The 22,698-nt window shown below is 39.4% G+C and overlaps 1 long non-coding RNA gene across 1 annotated transcript; it reads left to right on the forward strand.

Moving 5' to 3' along the window:
- The first annotated feature begins 9,683 nt into the window (after positions 1-9,683).
- LOC136828317 (uncharacterized) lies at positions 9,684-10,799 on the forward strand. Its single transcript, XR_010850000.1, has 2 exons — positions 9,684-10,279; positions 10,521-10,799. It is a non-coding gene; the product is annotated as an uncharacterized lncRNA (long non-coding RNA).
- Positions 10,800-22,698: the final 11,899 nt, after the last annotated feature.

Consider the following 22,698-nt stretch of genomic DNA (forward strand, 5'->3'; position numbering starts at 1 on the left):
TAGCATTTTGCACAACATTTATTGACTCATGTTTTGTTATCAATGAAGCATTTTTCCAAGGCGAATAGTGCGAAATGCCCAGGACCCGCAGCAACGCCTTTTTTAAGTCGAGGTCAAGGATTAGCTTCGCCGGGAACATGTGAGACAATTGACGAGGATGAACTTTGCAGTCCTAAGTTACGTAACCTCAATATGGTACGGACATAAAGATCTGTACACCTCTAGCAACGAAATGGGGTCGGATATGCTATTATTGCTCATGCACTGATTTACTATTACTGCTCATGCACTGATTTACTACTGTTGCTCATATGCTGATTTGCTATTATTGCTTATGCACTGATTTGCTATTATTACTCATGTGCTGATTTGCTATTAGTGCTCATGCACTGATTTGCTATTATTGCTTATGCACTGATTTGCTATTATTGCTCATGTGCTGATTTGCCATTATTGCTGATGCCCTGATTTGCTATTAGTGCTCACGCACTGATTTGCAATTATTGCTCATGCGCTGATTTGCTATTATTGCTCATGCACTGATTTGCTATTAGTGTTCACGCACTGATTTGCTATTATTGTTCATGTGCTAATTTGCTGATAGTTCTCATTCACTGATTTGCTATTACTGCTCACGCACTGATTTTTTATCATTGTTCATGTGCTGATTTCTTATTGCTGCTCATGCGCTGATTTGCTATTATTGCTTATGTGCTGATTTGCTATTATTGTTGATGCGCTGATTTGCTATTATTGCTCATGCACTGTTTTGCTGTTATTGTTCATCCACTGATTTGCTATTAGTGCTCATGCACTGATCTGTTATTATTGCTGATGCACTGATTTGCTATCATTGCTCATGTGCCGATTTGCTATTATTACTCATGTGCTGATTTACTATTATGCTTATGTGCTGATCTGCTATTACTGCCCATGCACAGATTTGCTATTATTGCTCATGCACAGATTTGCTTTTATTGCTCATGCACTGATTTGTTATTATTGCTCATGCACAGATTTGCTATTATTGCTCATGCACAGATTTGCTATTATTGCCCATGCACAGATTTGCTATTACTGCTCATGCACAGATTTGCTATTATTGCTCATGCACTGAATGCACTGATTTGCTATTATCATGCACAGATTTGCTATTACTGCTCATGCACAGATTTCCTATTATTGCTCATGCACTGATTTGCTGTTATTGCTCAAGCACTGATTTGCTATTATTGCTCATGCACAGATTTGCTATTATTGCTCATGCACAGATTTGCTATTATTGCTCTTGCGCTGATTTGCTATTATTGCTCATGCTTACTGCTCATGTGCTGATTTGCTATTAGTGCTCATGTGCTTATTTGCTATTACTGATCATGCACTGATTTGCTATTATTGCTCATGCGCTGATTTGCTATTATTGCTCATGCGCTGATTTGCTATTATTGCTCATATACTGGCTTGCTATTAATTAGCAAGAACTGTACGCATCAGAATTTGCAGCATATTGTAGAGGCCAGTATTAGTAGCCACTCCGTATTGGTATCAACCGCCATGGTAGTTGGCGGTTAGTAAAGCCCAGCCACCCAGAGTACACAAAAACCCTGACTTTGGTCTTTTGTAACTCTGGATATATTCAACTGATTGGGATGGAACTTTGGCTTTAGAGGTTTCCCACTAAGGTCTCTAATCGTGCCAAATTTAATTGAAATCCGTTTGGCCCTTCAAGGGATGTGGTAGGTTGACGGACCTAACATATCTGTGGAGAAATAATGGTTAAAGATACAGCCGTGATACATAGTTTTTCTGAAAGCTCATATTCTGAAGGGGTGCCTTTCGGGGTTTGTTTTTTGAAATAATGATATTTTAAAATTACAGTGGCCCATTCAAATTAGCCACCAAAATTCAAGTTTCCTGATGCTCAGGTACTGACTGCTCACAATATTAGAAGAGACCAATTTTCTTAATGTGAATAGCAAGTGCTGTTAGGAGAAGCTGGCTGACTTACTGTCAGTTATCTTAACTAAAAATCATCACACAAATTGAATCTACCTTCGTGGTTTTGGTTTTCGCAATCGTTGGTCTACCCTAAACAAAGAGCCTCAACAGTTGGAAAGAAGTTTTCACACACACGTGTGTGTGTGTGTGTGTGTGTGTATATATATATATATATATATATATATATATATATATATATATATATATATATATATATATATAGTATACCCTAGTTTAGACCACTGAGCTGATTAACAGCTACCCTAGGGCTGGCCTGAAGGATTAGACTTATTTTACGTGGCTAAGAACCACTTGGTTACCTATCAACGGGCTACAGCTTACTGTGGAATTATACCGAGCATTCCGGCCGGAGACTCGAACTCGGGCCTAGCAGAGTGCTAGCCGAGAACTCTACCGATTCGTCCGAGGATTATATATTATTTTATGTATATATATATATATACATTATATATAACATATATATACATATACAGTACATATATATATATATCGTATAATTATGCAGCAACCGAACAGAGCTGACCATAACCACGGAACCACATAGGTCTTAGCAAACGATATCTAAAACCTAAATAACCCTTATTCCTTTGTTAACATTTTCTTCGATTGGCGTTGCCATTGCAAAAAGGACTGGAATCAGGCAAAAAGAGAAATCACAAAAGTCCAGCCACTAGAGACAGATAACTTTACTCCGTAACCTGATAAATTGTGATGAAAGCGAAAATTAGAAGCAGGAGTCTTTTCTCAATCAGCTGTGCCCGCAATAACTCATACCTGAAGAGACAGACACTCGTCTTCAACGAAGTTTGAAGACATATAGCAAATTTATCCACTCAGATAAGCGGAAATATAAACACAATGCTTCTCTGTAGGTAGCACTTTTTGGATTTATTTTTGGTTATTCTTATTTTTTTTTCTTTGCCGTCGAGAATAATATCGAACTTCCTCTGGCTGTTGCTCTTGAGGAGAATAGAGTACGGGGTGCGTCCACACCAGTGACATGTTCTTGAGACCAAATGGAAACATTGTGGGGACACAGTAGGAGACATCCGGATACAAATCTCCTGAAACGGGGGATATCTGTCAATGTTGAAAACCTAAATAACACCATGTCTCCAGAAGTGGCAGACATGTCGTCTTTGCTTTGCTGGCAGCTGCATCATTTGTTGTTTTTGCCCGTCAGAAGAAGAAAACGTAGAGCATGGACAAGGTCGTTATTATACCAAACTCTGATAAGCAAAGAAAAAGGACTGGAATCGAAAACTTAGGATCTCAAGAAACTTGCTGCAAATGATAAAATCAGTAAGCATGACACAAAATATCGGTAATCAATAGCCAAAGACCGCCTTGCTGTGACACTACGATTTTTGGTCACAGGAGACTCATACACCACCCTTTGAAATACGTTCAAGATTTCCAAACAAGGTCTCATTGTTCCAGAAGTTTGTGATGCATTGATTACAAAGGTAAAGAGAATTATGAAATACTAGGTAAATTTTTCTAATTATGTATTTGTTTAAATAACTTGACATTAACGCAGTCATGGTATGGGCGCCACTTTGATCAAAATTGTTTGCAAAAATTAAAATTTGTGACTTACAGCGACCTCTAAGTTATACAAATTAACTGAAAAGTTGCATCAACACAGTCTTTTAATGTATATAAATAATATATATAATGTATTTATATGTGTATTCTTATTTATTTGATTACATTTCCTACCATGCCATATATTAATGTGCAATAAGATTTTATTTTCTTCTCAGCCTCTCTTTGGCAACGCATCTGACCCTTTATCGGTTTTGAAAGATAGACAACTGATCAACTGCAGCGTCTTGTCTCTGTCCACACCATGTTGGTCTTGGTGAGAGGTCTCTGACGTCGTCCATACAATTGCCGACAGACGTACCAACAGCCTACGATAAGCTTAAAATGTATCCACTCAGATGAGTGGGATCGAATATAAACGCAACAAAAACGCTTCTTTGTGGGCGAGCAGGCTCCGTTCGCCCTCCGTTTTCGGTTTTTGCACGTTACGCAGTGTGTGGACGGGACCTTTTTTTGGTTTTTCTTTTTCTTCTTTGTCGCCGAGAATAATATGGGAGGTCCTTCGAACTTCCTCCGGCTGTTGCTGTTGATTGCCACCATCTTCTTTAGCTTCATCTTCGTTAAATAATGTATATAAATTCAGGCAAAAACCATGGTGGCCGGGTCAGAGACAGAGTGCTTAACGTGGTTACGGTTCGTCCTCAACATTTTGACACCTTGTAGGTAACTCAGTTAATACAAGGTTCGCTACCCACCTTTTGTTCAACAGTGCTTTTGGAACATCATCACATGGTGGTTCGCCCAAACCCAAGCCTTTTCAATATGCGTATTATAATGGCACTCGTTTTCTATACTGACTGAGAAAAGACTCTTACTTCTACTCTTCAGTTTCATCATAATTTATCAGGTTGCAGAGTAAAGCCCTACGCCCTACCCCTTCCATTGTATTCCCTGACCTCCATATCTGTCTCTAGTGGCTGGGCTTTACTACCTTTTGTGATTTCATCACTTTTTTTTTGCTTGTGACTGTAAATTAGATTTAGCACCAAATTACCATCCAAAGATTTAGGAACATTTCTAGAATCTGTTAAGATATGTTTGAAGCTACATGTCATTGTCAGTCATCTGATGACTTACATAGTTTAAAACATACTTTCAAAAGATTCTAGAAATGTCCCAGAATGTTTGGGTGGTAATTTGATGCTAAATCTATTTTGTTTGCCCTTTTAGCCTTGAAAATGGGTCAGTTGTGGACCAGAAATGTAGGTGGATTGAAATAAGAAAATGGATTATGACGTGTACCTATATATATATATATATATATATATATATATATATATATATATATATATATATATATATATATATATATATATATATATATATATATATATAGTAATCCTTTTTCTTTATTTCAATCCACCTGCGTTTCTGGTCCACAATGGACCCATTTTCAAGGCTAAAAGGGCAAACAGAATCTATTCAAAATAAAATGGCTCCGACAAAACAAAACAGTACAGTTACAAATAGTGATAAAAATTAATAAATGTACACTGAAGTACAAGAATAGGAGGCACACCGATAGATTCCCGAGGAAATAGGCATTTTAGGGTCCATGAAAATTCACGACAGGTGTAGCGGAGTGAAAGACGACTGGAAATTTGGTTGGGGAACAATCTGTTCAATAACTGTGGATTCAAGAAATGTTAAAAGTTCACCAGCTCCAGGGTCTACCAAATCTTTCAAAATCATCATATTCTATTTTATGTTTACGTTTATTTACATGACCTCGTATACTAGAGAATTCAGGTTCGATACTTTGACCTCTGTCCTATTGCTAGTAGCACCGCGACAAAAAAATCTGTCCTCACCCTCAGAACCCTTGTGTAACCTACGTGTTTCAGGGTCACAACTGGGGCAATTAAGTTATCTACTACACCAGAGTTCATTAAAGGACTTCTTCATCTTCCTTCATATGTAAATAGTCAGAATGCTTCTCGGTATCAGATTTTTATTAAGAGCCAGAATATGAAGGCAGATGATTTTGTATCAATAATTACAAAGAGAAGCTTTATGCATCAGTGGAAGACTGACAAAGAGGCAATTTAGAGACAGTAGAAACAGTGAATTTTGGAATAAAATCACCGATTGAAAATGTGTTAACGTGTCTAAAGGGAAAGATGGTGCATTTGCGGTTGTCAACAAAATATTTTTGAAGACGTTATTTCACCATGAAAAGAGATCCAATTCGAGTTTAGATTAAAGGCCCCCTATAACAGGGTCGGTAATAATTTTAGCTTAAACTTTAAAAAAAGCAATATCTAAAAAAAGTTACTGTAGAACCCAGAACTGTAGATGTGTTTTTTCTACAAATCTTGATATTAAAATGATCATTATTTCTAAAAACTAACACGTTTCAAAAAGTTTACTTACTATTTTCGTGTATAATGGTATCATTAACACACGCCCTCGGTAAAACTGAGGGTGGTGTGCCTTTCGACAACTGTCAGGTGCGAGCTCCTCAGGAGAGAACGTGAAGATTCCTTTGCCATATCACCTATTTTTATTTATAAGAGTTATCATTTGTTGCCCCTTTCTTCTTCGAATATCTGTTTATTAACAGTATAGAAGAACATGTATCTATTGCCCACGGAGGGAGGAGCGTAACAAAACCATTGAAGCACCTTAAAACTAATTTATTATAATAAGTTATATGCATGATGTACAAATTAGTCGAGGTTTGGCATTAAACAAATCACATAAACATTCCTTATGATAAATTAATCAATAAACAGTCAGTCAAAAGAATCAAAAACAAATGTAACTAAAACTGACTTACTTTGCGAAAACCACCAATAAGAATGAACAAACAGAGTAATCATTACTTCAACACAAGTCAACAATAAAGTACAAATCAACAAACTCTTTAGCTACATCATAAATAACCAAACAGTTACATCACAAATAAAAAAACTGGCAGCATAAACAATAATGCAGAAGCAGACCATACAACATAATTAACAATAATCAAGCCGCATGAATAACATTCAAGCAGCATAAATAATACCAAAGAGGTATAACAAATAAAGCAGCATAAATAATAATAATCAACACGCAGCATAAAATAAGACACACTGTTAACTCAGGGTAGCACAATAAAAAAAGACCATCTCCGTAGAGACGTTGAGACAGACCCAGCTGTCGATGAGGATGAAAATACTCAGATGAACTCCGTGATATCAACGAAGCAGCCAGTGACTGCTAACAGGAACACATCCAACATACAGATGATCATGGCAGAAACGTCGAGACAGCAAATCTGCTGTCAAACAGGAACCAATTCCACAGATGACTATGCTTTAGTCATCCAACCATCCTATGCTACCACAGCCAACAGGTAAAATGATACCTGCTGCAAAAATAAGGACTCCTTGCTGCTATACTGCTGAGACCTGACTCACTGCCATAACAAACCTGACTGCTGCAGTCAACACAGAGGCAACAGAAGTCAACTTCACACATACATAAAAAAAAAAAAAACACCACCAGGTAAGGAGACAACACCCACAACAAGGGAACAACCTGCAAATGATTGTTCTAAAAAAAGTCTAAACCTTACAGCGACATACGGTCTTTTGCAATGTTTAACAAATCTCACAAATGAGGATACATGTTTGTTAATTCAGCACTCAGCATACAGTCACCTTTGGGATTCAGCAATTGATCACCACTGACTGAACACTGTTCAGAGAGCACGCAGATACAGTGACGTGTCCAAAGATGGAAGTTTCCATGGAATTTTTTGGTCTGGTTCTAATCAGATTTCTGGGTGTGAAATGGAAACGTGAATCCATTTGTGTGCTACGAAAATGCTCGATGTGAAGAGGTTTGTGAAAGTGTGCTGTCTCTTTTGTGATAAGGCAATCTGGAAGGACGTGTTGGACGTGCAGGAAATTGGAATTCCCATTTGCTAGAGAGTGAGTAGAACTTAGGAAATTACTAACCTTTAAGGCCCTGATTATGTTAATTGGTGTTCTTTACCCTTGTCTAACATTTACATGATGAGCTGCTGTGTGTTGATGATATGGGTGTACTTTGATTTTTAACAAAGATGGTCCCTTTCTTTGGCAGAATGTTTCAGCGGAAAAATGGTTAATTAGGGTGGACACACATCTGCACAGAAATGCATGTGATATAGCCATAATGAGAAATGGTCGTCTCAAAGGAACAAAGACTTAAGGACTTACATTTACATAGAGACATATTGGGGAAAGAATGAAGTGGGCAAGAATCCCGTCCATGATTCTCAAGTTAACTAAGGTGTTTTGTTGGGGTGATATTCATTTATCATTTAGGCTACATTCCTTTTGTGGTTTTTAGCATTTCCTTTTCTTACTTACCATGTTTTTACCTTGTTGTCTGTTAGTTTTACAGAATAAACTATTTTTGTATGTAGGGTTTAATTTCCACACAATAGTTTAGAGAGAGAGAGAGAGAGAGAGAGAGAGAGAGAGAGAGAGAGAGAGAGAGAGAGAGAGAGAGAGAGAGAGAGAAGGATTCTTTCCAGTTGCCATGGGAGAAATTTCTTTTGTCAAGGCCGACTCGGTGAAGGAAACTCTTGCCAGTCGGATCTCAGGGGTAAGTAAAAACAAAGTTGTAGGTTTTTTGATACAATAATATATATATATATATATATATATATATATATATATATATATATATATATATATATATATACACACTATATATATATATATATATATATATATATATATATATATATATATATATATATATATATAATATATGTATATATATATATATATATATATATATATATATATATATATATATATATATATATGGATCTGAACTAGTGTAATGGCTAATGTAACGAGTTTAGGTAATGTCATGCTCATATAGTGCAGGCAATGGATACAGACATGGAGAAAAGTAGTAATTTGTTTTTACTTAGTTTACCCTTTCAACTTTTGACCCCTCGTGATGGATTCACTATAAGAGATATAAACATGATCTGAGTCTATGCCAGTGACTATTCATACATTATGTGCAGCATCTGGCTGAGGTACCAAGAACGGAGGTTAAAAGCTTTTTGATAAACGTGATCCTCTGAATTAACCCGAGTTAGGCTTGTGTTCACGTATTTAAATGATGTTATGATCAAGAATACTAAGTTAAGCCTCACATTAAAAAATGAATAATGTATAATGACGATTAATAACACAGCCCACTTTTGGAGTTGGTTCATTCGAAACAACGACGCCAAATTATCGATAGGCCCCGAAGAGAAAATAAACGTCTCCCTTAAAATTCGGACAAAATCCTATAAAACGCGGATGACAAGAGTCAACAGTCAATCAGGGGGTTAGAGTACAAATCACCTGATTGCCACTACCCAGTCGACCCCGAGTCTCGGCGGATTCCAACGGTAATAGGGAAGTGTGAAGTCCTGGAAGAGTCAATGCTGCCATTACGAAGAATTGTTTGAATTACTTTTTTTTCCACTGTAAAGAATCTCCTCGAGGCTCGAGCAAATTCCAGTGCCTCACCAAGTCTTTCAATCAACCCCCGGCCATGGGTTACACATACAGGCGCGCACACACACACACACACACACACACACACACACACACACACACACACACACACACATATATATATATATATACAAATGTCGCTTAATATCAAATCTACGCTGCCTCGGGAATATCCCCGATGGGGAATTATCACCGAAGGGGAATTTATAAGTGATAAATGGACGGGCACTGTCGAGTCTCGATCCCATGACACAGATGCGTATCCAGCAACTCCAGTCGATGTTACCACTGAGCTATCCCGTCCATTTATCACTTATAAAGTACCCTTCGGTGATAATTCCCCATCGGGGATATTCCTGAGGCAGCGTGGATTTGATATTGACATTTGTAGCTTCATGATTGTATATAGATCATGGTGTGATAAAAATGTCATTTTATATATATATATATATATATATATATATATATATATATATATATATGTATATATATATATATATATATATATATATATATATATATATATATATATATATATATATGTGTGTGTGAAAAACACTTCTGAAATCAAACCCAAACCTCCAAACTGCCCTGCATCCAAAAATAACGTAATTTCATACTAAGACCTAACTGAGGAAGGGAGTGAGAGAGTCAGCCCCTATGTAAGTTTCTCTCCATGCTTCCCTTTTAGTGCATCTCTTTATCTTTTCTAAAGACCTGGTGACTGCTTGAATTACCTCTTTTCAGATAAAAGGCGAATGGAGATGAAGCCTGACGAAAATCCGCCAGAAAGGTTGAGTTCCCCATAAAAACTGGCAAACATGGGGTGCCAGAAGTCACCAGGATTTGGGAAAGATCCCAACATAGAAAACGAGGGCACGACCGCCATTCTTGTAACGACAGTGGTAGGAGCAAGAAAAGAAGCCCCTGAGGTCATATAAGGCGAGAAACAGCGGTCATCGCTCTCAGAACATCCTGTCAGCAGATCAACACACTACCCCCTAACATGGTCCCTTTATTGAGCTGACCCCTCCACATGGTCACCTTTCGACCACCCAGTCACATTACCAGTGCATTTTCCCATTAAACCCATTAAACTCATCCCTCCAGAACTGGTGAAGCTCGACAAGGCCCCTCCATTGCTCCGTTATAAGGTAACATCCTGACTAGAGGTTTTTTTCAACAGTCACGTATCTTTAATCTCCAACTGCACTCTCATTTCCTTTTCTGAAGTGCGAGTAATCACAAAGACCTGACTCACTTAGCTCAGTGTGAATTTTAATGCGAGTATATCATACCAGAATCGAGTTATCTTGGCACCTTCTGTGCAACCCTCGATTTGCCTAAGATCGTTATAATTATCCTTGTGTAACCACTGGCATTGTCAAATTGCAGACGGTACATTGGCTGTGGAAACATCGACTTGTCTTGTGCTTCTTGCAGTGAAAAGGCAACTGCAATCAATTCTTCAGTATCCCTTTCAAGTGGATTAATCATAGACTATTCAAATTTTTAACAATAATAGCATAACTAACCACATGGCAGCCCCTGTTGGATCTGCCTATCATTCCCCATTCTTCTGATTGATGTGTTTAATTGTAAATATATTCCATTTACCATTCTTCTGACTGATGTGTTTAATTATAAATATATTCCGTTTAACATACACCTACAGTAAGTGTTTAACTGCAAGCCCCTTGATGAAGTATGGCCCTCAGCCCAAATGTATTTTTCTACTACGTTTCCTGCCTGACCTAGCAATTGCAGTAAGATTTTTTTCAAGTGTACCAGTAAGCCCCCCTGTTCAAGAGATAGACCCCAGATTGGACCCCTGAACAAGGAAAACAGTAAGCAGGCCAGGTGAGAATCTTAAAAAAAAAAAAAATAAAAAAAAAAAAAAAAAAAAAAAATATATATATATATATATATATATATACATATATATATATATATATATATATATATATATATATATATATATATATATATATATATATATATATATATATATACTATTTATCACATCACACGTGATTCATATACAATCAGAAAGCTACAAACGTCCTTTAATATCTCTATTCACTTGCTGAAATAATATATTTTCATATATGTTGCAAGGGGAATTTTAGTTGATTAAGTCCAAAAACGGACAGAATCTGGACTCAGTGAATCAGGTGAAATAGGGTTATTCTTTGTATCTGTTTTAAAAACAGAATCAATCATCTTACTTTCCTAAGATTCTCTGGTAGCGGTGGCTCATCCCTGGGTCAGCAAATTCCTTCTCCCTTGTCGACTTCTCTTACTGAATCCATCTTCAAACAAAGGCCTACTGGAATTAAACACGGAGGTACAAAACTAGACTTTTTTGCAAATCTAAAGAAAGTAATTCAGCAAAAACTACGGTCATGAAATGGAGTGAATTTCACCCCCTATAAATGGAAAACATCAATAGAGGGAATTCTGATTCACATACATTCAGATTAATGATTCTAGACCAACCAACACTAGTGACTAACACCCTGGTCACCAAACAAAGTAAAAAGGTCATAATTATTCTAGACCAAAATAAATGTTATATATTATGTAAAAATACACCACTTCCAAAATATTCGTCCTCACAGGACGAACCCAGAATTCCTGTTAAAAGAAACATATCATATATTAAAACCTGAAATGGTGTTACATGACATCAATATTCAAAACAGAAAAATGTACAATGGAGAACAGGATGGGAAAATGTATAATGGAGACACAGAGAAATTTCACTGCAGCACAACTGGGTATTTCCACATAATGTCTGGAAAAGATATGTGTTCATGAGTTATGGTACTCACTTTTCTATGGATGCAGATAAGGTATTTTCACAGTGGTGGTTCTTAAACACTGCACCACAAACAAATCAGACCCAGTCACAAAATGAAGTTCCCCCATGGCTGTCTGTTCCTCTGATAATATACTATTAGAGACTGCAATACACATACGCACTTATACTGTCTCCATGCACCTAAGCCATGATCAAGAAAGCATAAATGCATGTGTCAGATACCCGTTGTATCTAAGCGTGTAAACCTCCAACATTGACACAAATGCACCTGGGCCGGATGTGTTTCTGACAGGTCAGCACATAGTTCTTCAAAGACTTAATAGGAGCTTGGTCCACCTACCTCTAGGCACCCCCGCCCAGGTACAATAACTGTGCGATTGAAAGTTCAGTACAGGCCAGCTCCAAAAATCATAGCAAACCATATGCACTAGATACGAAAATTATTTGTCTCGTATGTATGATTGTTATTCCAATACACAGTTATTATAGAATGCACCACCTCACATCTTGAATTCTTGATGGTTGAAATATTCTGGACAGCTTGCAACTGTACAAGCCCATGCTTCTCTTCACATTTTGCATTCCTGACGATCCAATTATGCTGAACGGCTTGCGACTGCACAAGCCCACGTTGAATGCAGAGCCCATGAATCCTTTGCGCCAAACAGATGTCTCCCAGCAACGACGGCGATTTGTAGATGTCCTGCCCGACATCTCTCCAAAAAAACAAGGATCCTCTCATGAAGGCACAGGTGTAGAAACCCGCAGGCGTAACGTAGACGGCCCCCATATCTAACTTGTGTCAGTTGAATTCTCTTAGGGACATCTCTAGATCACAAGCCACTTCAAAGTGCCTCTGGAATAGTTCTTTGTGTGGTGTTTCTTGAAATTTGAGATGATGTTCTGGTTCATGGGCTGGATGAGATGAATCATGGTAAGGGCTGAGAGCTTCACTGTTGTGAAATTAAACTCCTGCAACGACTCTGCCAGTAAGACTGGAGGATGAGCAGAAGCAGTGTCAAGCACAAACAAGTAAAAAATGCGCCAAAGTTTCTTCAGTGCAATAGAGTTTTCTGTACAGTTGCTACAGCATATAATCAAGGCTACCGAAAATGGATCTATCTATCGGTGTTCTCGGTATATGCTGTATGAGCCGCAACCCACAAAACTTTAACCACTGGTCGGTGGTGGCCTATCCTATATCGTTACCTGAAGCACGATTATGGCTAACTTTTTAAAATAAAATAAAAACTACTGAGGGTAGAAGGCTGCAATTTGGTATGTTTGATGATTGGAGAGTGGATGATCACCATACCAATTTGCAGCCCTCCAGCCTTAGTAGTTTTTAAGATCCGATGGAGGAGAGAAAAGGTTCGGACAGAATAAAGTGCGGACAGTCAGACGAAGCCGGCAAAATAGTTTTCTTTTACAGAAAACTAAAAGGACATTCAGAAGCAACTGCTTTTCCTTAAGGTATTTCTTGGTGGTAGAGCCAACCACTTCATTCACCCATTCAATAAAAAAATTACCTGGTGATCCAAGCCTTATTGTTAGCCTTCCACATCACATATGATTTATTTCTCGCCACATTACTTTTCTTGAAAACCCTCGGGTTTACAGAGTTTTCAAAGTTGTAGACAAACAAAGGCTTCAGTTTTAGGTCCTCACTTTCATTCCCAGAAAGCAAATGATTTAGCCTGCCCATCACTGGTGTGTGCCCTGACAGTGACTAATCTTGGGTGAGACAGGTCTTGTTTGGCATTCTCTTCCAAAACAGGCCTGGCTTATCACAAATAAACACTTGAGGAAAACCTTCAGCCCTAACATAATGACTGAACTCTTCAGCATGCTTCTAAACCACATCTTTATCAGAACTGGCCGCCTCCCCATGCCTCACGACACTGTGTAAGCCTCTTCTTTTCTTGGACTTCTCGCACCATCTATGACTGGCTTTGAACTCTTGAGCGCTATCTCTAACAGAACTCTTTCTAGCAGTGGCTTCTAAGAGATCTGCATGAAATTGCCCTGCCTTTTCATATAAGGTGACCTCAGAAACAGTCACTGACTGTTTTTCATTTATCCAAATTAGCAACAATTCCTCAACCTCTTCTATTGTCTGAGGCCTTTGTTTTGTAACAGATTTAACGTCCTTAGCAACTTTGATGGCTTTACATTTTATCATCGTTGATATTGTTTATTTGGCCATCCCATACTCCTTGTCAGATTCATCATTCAGGCACAATTTCCAGTGTTTTTCTTTTGTTTCCTTTTGAGCCTCTGTAAATTTTCTCTCACTTTGCCTTGCTGTCACCTTGACCCTTCATAGGGGACATGGTGACTTACATGTAGTACAATTAATTCGTACTAGAAGAGAAAAAGCACACAAAGATGCAGGAGACAATATAGCAGAGATGTACATCGAGCGAGACTCACATGTAGAATGAACCCTACCCTTTGTTTCAGGTGGGAAGTGCAACACCTGCCCAATCCCATCTTCTTTTAATTTAATCGAGCAAAAGTTCTTTAAAGGACGAGCTCAACAAATGATACACTAATTCCTGTTGAACCTTCTTAACTGAATTTCTTTGCGTCGTAAAAGCATCAGGTCATCGTTGTTGGGCTTGTTGAAAAAGACATATTCCTTGCAGTATGGAATCCTAAGCATAATCCATGGTTATGGAAGAGGAAGAGAATTTCTCTCTCTACCAACATGTAGGTTAGTTGAGAAGTTTATGTGATAAAACTGTCTAAATACAATTGTGTATAACTGAATTTACGAGTATATCGGATATCTTTAATATCTCATTTGCACCTCATGTCCCGACCCTCTTCTGTTAGCGTTCTACAGAGTTCTAAATGAGGAAAACTTTTAAACAACTTCATACCATCTGTCTCTTCCCACAGATTTACATTATGGCAATAGTTAATCCTATGAGTTCATTGATAGGTTGCTGTTTCTTCCCTTTTATTGCCAAGCTATGGATTATCTTTTTGCTTTGGTATATCCTGACTTAACCTTTTCTGACGGGGCGGGTCTGCAGATTCCTTTGTGATAAGTTCTACTTTTTCTGGGGAGGGTTTTTTTGGAACAGGGATCAAAAGGTGAACTTTAAACTTACGAGTATTTGTGGTTGTAACAGACTTTTTCTACACACGAATGTTTAAAGGATTAGAGCTAACGATAGGTGTAGTTCAAGGTCTTTTTTTACGAAATTTCAGGCGCATTAGTTTGCTAACCCATATTCATTCATGCACCTGAATTTTTACCCATGTTTGACATAAGCAAACATTTTTCTAAGCTCATTTATGAGTGCAATAGCATTCGTTAAAGTGACAGGTGTAACCTAAAATGTTCTTTTCCACTTAGAATTTCCTTTTCTTTTCATGACTAAATAACTCTTCGTTTTGTTTTTACTGACTCTGTGTTTTTGGGTCTCCTCTGCCTCGCTTGCCTTTCGTGCCATGGTGCGAGATAATTTGCTTTTAGAAAATTCTTGAGGGTATGCGGTCATGGGTATCTTTGGTCTCATGTAGCTTTGGGATTGTCTTGCGCTCTAAGGCACGCATCTGTGCTGCCTTATTTATAAATGTACGTTATGCTGTTAGTATGTGGTGTTGACAGTCAGGAATTGTGCAATGATTATGCAAACTCACTCTCTCTCTCTCTCTCTCTCTCTCTCTCTCTCTCTCTCTCTCTCTCTCTCTCTCTCTCTCTCTCTCTCAAAGCTTAAATATAAGCTGAATGTAGGTTTCATCTCCCTAAAGACAATGGCAACACTTAACAAACTTTTCTTTATTGGGGGGAAAACAGTCAGATCTAGGATCTGTTCCCCATAGGTGTTGAAGAAAGAGAGAGAGAGAGAGAGAGAGAGAGAGAGAGAGAGAGAGAGAGAGAGAGAGAGAGAGAGAGAGAGAGAGAGAGAGTCTTGGAATGTAATCCAAGTTTAGAATGAAAACGAAAATGCGCGGCTAAAATAAAAAGTTTGTGTTCGGGTAAAATAGGCCTTGCAATAAAATCAATAAAGACTAGTAGAAAATACAAAATTAAAACAACTAGGGTATTGGGTGATATTTGAGAGGGATATGTAATTTTACATTAATTTATATAGCTCTCGATAGCGTGGTTAACTCTCAAATTGCTTTTTGATGATCTGTTAACTGCTTTTGTAAGCTCATCTAAGTTTAGGAGTCCGAAACTCAGTCTCCAACTACGGTTGGCATCTCATTTCTGTAAAAAATTTTTGGTGTCAAAAAATGTTTGGTGTTAGAATTACACTTTCCTTGGCGAGATCATTTAATCCAGATTGATCAATCTCCTTTTTAATCCTGAAGAAATGGGTGCTTTTCTTCCATTTTGGGCCGTTATTTTCTTCATCCAAGTGATCAGTTGTTCACGCTCGTATCTGACAGACGCCACTAACGCTCAGGTATACCTGCGCAGGTCTGCCTGCACAATCGACCTGTGCAGGGACACCTAAACGTTAACGTGAGCAACCTACACAGTTTTTCTGCCTGCCCAGGCGACTTGAGCGAATGGTTTTTCTCAATCGATATGCCTACATAAAAACGACCTGCGCAGGCTCTCTTGAACATATATGTAGGGAGGCCAGCTTTTTTGCTCAACTCCCTTCCCTTCCTAGATTGGAGAAAACGTTGTAATCAGCAACATTAAGAGCTGAGCCTTATTGAATTTAAAAGTATTCATACCTTAATTAATGATACATCGAATTCATTTACTTGTCAATAATTGATGCGGATGTCAGTTAATGATACACACACAAAATATATATATATATATATATATATATATATATATATATATATATATATATATATATATATATATATATATATATATATATATATATATATTGTTAAGTGAGAAACCACTTCCAAAGCAAACCCAAACCTCCCAACTGTTTTGTACCCCAAAATAACGTAATTTCGCACTGATGCCTAACTGAGGAAGGGCGTGAGAAACTCAGCCCCTATGTAAGTTTCTCCCCATGCTTCCCTTTTTGGTGCATCTGTTTATCTTTTCTAGAGACCTGGTGACTGCTTGAATTACCTCTTTTCAGATAAAAGGCGAATGGAGATGAAGCCTGACGAAAATCCGCCAGAAAGGTTGAGTTCCCCATAAAAACTGGTGAACATGGGTTACCAGAAGTCACCAGGATTTGGGAAAGATCCCAACATAGAAAATGAGGTGCACAACAGCCATCTTGCGATTCCAGCGACCTCTGGTGGGAGCAAGAAAATAAGCCCCTGACATCATATAAGGCGAGAAACAGCGACCACTGCTCTCAGAAGACCCCATCAGCAGACTGACGCACTACCCCTTGCTTGCTCCTCAGTGAGCTGACCCCTCCACGTGGTCACCTTTCAACCACCTAGTCGCATTACCTGTGCATTTTCCCATTAAACTCATCCCTCCAAAACTGGTGAAATTCGACAAGGCCCCTCCATCGCTCTGTTATAAGGTAACGTCCTGACTAGAGGTTTCTTCAACAGTCACGTATCTTTAATCTCCAACTGCACTCTCATTTTCTTTTCTGAAGTGCGAGTTATCACAAAGACCTGACTCACTTAGCTCAGTGTGAATTTTAATGCAAATATATTGTACCAGAATCGAGTTATCTTGGCACCCTCTGTGCAACCCTCAATTTGCCCGAGACCATTATAATTATCCTTGTGTAACCGCTGGCATTATAAAATTGCAGACAGTACATCGGCTGTGGAAACATTGACTTGTCTTGTGCTTCTTGCAAAAAAGGCAACTGCAATCAATTCTTCAGTATCCCTTTCAAGAGGATTAATCATAGACTATTCAATTTTTAAATAGTGATAGTATAACTAACCACATGGCAGCACCTGTTGGATCTGCCTATCATTCCCCAGTCTTCTGACTGATGTGTTTAATTGTAAATATATTCCATTTAAAGTAAACCTAAGTGTTTATCTGCAAGCCCCTTGATGAAGTATGGCCCTCAGCCTAACTGTTTTTTCTATTACGTTTCCTGCCTGACCTAGCAATTGCAGTCAGATTTTTCAAGGTGTGCAAGTAAGCCTCCCCTGAACAAGGAAAACAGTAAGCAGGCCAGGTGAGAATCTAAAAGTGGCGACCTCTTCCAAGTATGCAATTGCTTTGCAATTAACAGCAGAATAACAACTGCTAGCTGGTCTGCATAACTAGCGACGACCCTGATTTCATACCCCCTCCACTTTAAGCACAAATAAGCAAGTTCCCACAGCGTAAGTACAATGTTATTGTTTTTACCTTATCATAGGTGCGAATAAAACCGTGACTGTGTACATTGTTAGAAAACAACAGACCCCGAGCATGCTAACAAGAGTTTTCATAGTGAAGAGAGAGCATATCTTCCAAAAAACACAAGAATTGTGACTAACGCATGGTGGTCTGCATGCCTTAACCACTAGGATTAGCTAAACACTCAAGTACGAATATAAGTAATAACGAAAGGAAACAGTGCACTTATTTCCTCCATGTGCCCTGGACAATTTGTTGTCCAAAAAATTAGCTAGGTACACCGTAAAATTTGGGCCGCGTGTTATAGCCCAACCAGAAATTTTTCGTTTCGCTGGAGTATATCACTCTCTCTCGCTCGTCAAAGCAAGAGCATTAGGTTTTCGTAAAAATCCTGGTTAAAATTTTAAATAATTATTTTGTTATGTCCAAGAAAAAAATAATTTCATTTGCTAACACGTGAGCCATTGTAAACCCTGAACTCACTGCCTTTGAACGCCATTTTAACTATAAGTAATTGAGCAAGTTTACTACGCATTCATAAATCCCGAGCGCCAAACTAGGAAAACCGTTCCAATAGCATTTGTGTTTCCATAACTTTTCGCGCTAGATTTTGCTCACAACGAACAGCATGTGTTTCACCCAGCTGCCCCCCAACCCCTCGTCATATACCATGCGAGTGCGACCATTATGTCAATACCCATTACTATTCAGGCACAGGCCAGTCAGGCAACTTTCATATTTAAATAGAGTAAATACATTATGGACTTGACCACAAGAAAAATATTCAACCCGTCCATGTTAGTTATAAGCATTTTGTACTCGTCATATCAGGGAGGATTTATTTACTTTACCTCGGCGCTGAAATTTATAACAGTGTCATATTCTTTGTGTTTGGTTACCTTTGTACTGCGCTCAGCTCAGTTCTTTGCCAAATACGGACATGTGTTACCAATACAGGTTTCACAACGTACGCTCATCTGCTTCAGCCATAGGTGTTTCTCAGCATAATAAATCCATTCAACTACTAATGCCCAAGTTCTATGGGCACGCTATATTATTTCCTTTGAGAATTTTCCCCTTTTGTCCAAGAACACGCCAGAGTCATTCACTTACAAACCTTATTTCTGTTCTCAGAACATCTTAAACTCTTTCATTAACGTTCTAGGACACACCAGAGTCGTTCACTTACGAACCTTCATGTTCTAGAGTATGCCTGAGTTGTTCACTTACGAACCTTATTTAAGTTCTTAGAACACGCTAGTCATTCCCTTACGAACCTTTACCAATTAAGTAATCATCTTACTTTTTTTTTTATTCAGTAAATGCTGTTTAATACCACTTTCTTAGAAAAGAAAATTTTACTGGTGTTCACAGCATATTTAATTTGCAAAGCAGATTAAAAGTCATAAGTGATGTCTTTTGTTTTTAACTGACGTTGATCTTTCACAGAGGTATTACATTTTGAGTTCTGAGAACCCCTTCAATTTGTTCAATTAAGAACCTTACGTTTCAGAAGCCATTACTCTCTTCAAGCTAATAGTTAACTTCATTTAAGAGCACGTTCTTCAAATTATTTATTAATTACGTTCAACTCAGAACCTGTTACGCTCTTAAAGCTACTGGTACTTCATTTAAGAGCATGTTCTTCAAACCGTTTATTAATTACTTTCAACTCAGAACCCATTAAGCTCTTGAAGTTGTTAGTGCTTCATTTAAGAGCATGTTCTTCGAACTATTTATTAATTACGTTCAACTAAGAACTCATAAAGCTCTTCAAGCTATTAGTATTTCATTTAAGAGAACATTCTTCGAACTACTCATTAATTATGTTCAATTAAGAATACATTAATCTTTTCAAGCTATTAGTTACTGCATTTAAGAGAACGTTCTCCAACCAGCTTACATAAGGAACTGTCCTTTGAACCTGTGAATTACGTTCAGTTGGGATAATATAGCTTGCTCCCTGTAAAAAAGAAAACTTCCCTCGATGCCTCGGCAATATGGTTTCTTACCCCGACAACATCACAGCCCTTGTCACCGCCAGGAAAATCATGGGGCTCAAGGGCTGAAAACTGCTAGATTGGTTCGATAAAAGGGAGAAAGAAAGAGAAGCCAAGGAAGACAGGGAGAGGCAAGAAAGAGAGCAAAGCCAGGCTAGACAGGTTAGAGCAGGAAGAAAGGGAGAGGCAAGAAAGAGAAGCCAAGGAAGAAAGTGAGAGGCAAGAAAGAGAGGAAGCCAGGCTAGACAGGTTAGAGAAGGAAGAACGAGAGAGGCAAGACAGGTTAGCTAAGAGGGACTGGGATTGAGCCCATGAGCTCGCCATGGCTGCCAAGGGGTCCGCAGCCCTGCAACCACACCTTCACCATCCTTCGTCACTGCTGCCAGCTCCATGATGCCAAAATGGAGTGACCTGGAGCCCGAGGGCTGGCTCGACCACGTGGAGGAGGTCCTTAGGAATTTCAAGCCTGAGCCCACAGAAATCTCTATGCTGCTGTCAAAATATCTGAAGGGAAAGGGAATCTTGCAGAGGCCTGGAAGGCCATCATTAAGGTCTATGAGCTCACCACAGAAAGATGGAGACAACGTTGGAGGGGACACCCAAAGGAGGCAGGTCAAACACCCAAAGGAGGCAGGTCAAACATGGGCTGACTGGGCATGCTATAAGTCCTGAGTGCTCAAGCGGTGGCTAGAATCCCACAACGCTACCTCTGCAGAGGAGATAATAGAAACCTTTCAGCTCGAGGACTTCCTACACTACGCCTATCTGGCCCTCGCTACCTACCTCTGCGATAAGAACCCTGCGACGCTAGATGAGTGCTGCCGTTTGGCAGATCGCTGGGGCACTCACCATCCTACAGCCAGTTCCTGGGGCCAAGATTTGGCCCTCTTCCCCTAACTCCGGTCAGCCTCCTCCCAAGAATGGGCACCCTCACAAGAAGCCTGTGTGCGGCTATTGTAAAAAAACCCGGGTACTCCACAGAACAGTGCTGCATGAAGGCTGAGAACCAGCCAGACACTCCCGCTAAGTCCCCCAATGAGATCACGCCAAGCCGAGCCACATCTGGTGCTAGAACGAACAACAAAGGGCCTGCCCCCTCCAATGGGACAGTGCCATGCTGAGACTACAGCAAAAATTATTGCACCACTTATCAGTCAGGTTCAAGGGCACTCTGCTCTATGGGCAAAATGCCCTATAAAAACAAAACCAACCGTCATTGCTTTGGCAGTGACAAATCCAAAAACCTTAGGACCTCGAGCCGAAGCCCCTATATCCGTGGCACCTCCCAGAGGTAGCCACCCTGCCTGCCAGGTCACAGCATTGATGACACTGGCATGCAAATCTCCCTCATAAGAGAAGATAAGGACCCCTATGGGACCACCATTGACAGACATAAACTTATTACAATGGAGGGTACCAACTGAACGAAGATGATTTTCCCCACTGTCAAGCTAAGGGTCACAAGACCTCATAGATCAAAAATCTGCACTCTTGCAGTAGCTACTTTCCTTCCTGAAGGCTTTGACCTCCTCCTGGGACAGGACTTCTGGTCCCCTGCTAAGTTACAGAAATCCAGGGGTCCTAACCCCTAAACAAATAGATAAAAAACCAAGAGTCCTCAAGGACCTCCCTTAAACCCACTGCCAATGTCACCTGAGTGCCCTGAGCAGTGCCAGGCTCCAACTGTCGAGTCCCTGATAAATCATATTCCAGTGCCAGGCCCTGCCCCAGTGCTAGTGCCAAGGCACATCCTGAATCTTCCTCCAAGGGATCCCAGTCCAGGTAGCCTCTCCCCCTCTGGCTTGGCACCTCTACCAGTGCCAGTGCGAGAGCCAACCCACAATACAGTCGGGTTCCCTCTGGATTCCTCTGACCACAGCAGAAGCTCACCCAAAGGTGCGGCCTCGCAACCCATGCCTGAGCTGGTCATGGCAACCTGCAAGCCTCTCATGCCCACCACAACCTTTTCTCCTCCTTCCCAGTCCTCCGCAGGCAAAACCATGAATAAGGATTCTGCCATATCACAACTGGCCAATGAATTCAAAGAACTGCGGCGGTGACTAGTAGTGGAGCTTGTAACGAATGCCCCTACTTCAGCTATCAAAGAATTTGGGACAGGTGACACTTCTAAGTCTCACTCAGACTCAGTTCCACCGATTCCCCTACCAAGGAGGTCCACTGAAGAAAAGTCACAGGCACAGATAAATCCAGGTAGCCCAATAAGAGCTGTTGCGCTCTCCTTGCACTAGTGCCCTCTAGCACAATGCCTCACCTTTATCTTACGAAGAATTTTGGCACCTCTGTCCAGAGGAGGATGCCAAGTTTCTTCCCATTTATTCTTCTTACAACTGTGTGACTTAATTTCTTCTTGTAATGTTACCTTCCACCAATCTGATAATTTCTCTCTCTCTTTCCAATCTCCTAATTTAATAGTTTTTTGGCAATCTTGCCCCTTCATGAACCCTGAGTATAAGCCTATAA

Source organism: Macrobrachium rosenbergii, chromosome 3 (assembly GCF_040412425.1).
Source record: "Macrobrachium rosenbergii isolate ZJJX-2024 chromosome 3, ASM4041242v1, whole genome shotgun sequence".
NCBI classification, from domain to species: domain Eukaryota; kingdom Metazoa; phylum Arthropoda; class Malacostraca; order Decapoda; family Palaemonidae; genus Macrobrachium; species Macrobrachium rosenbergii.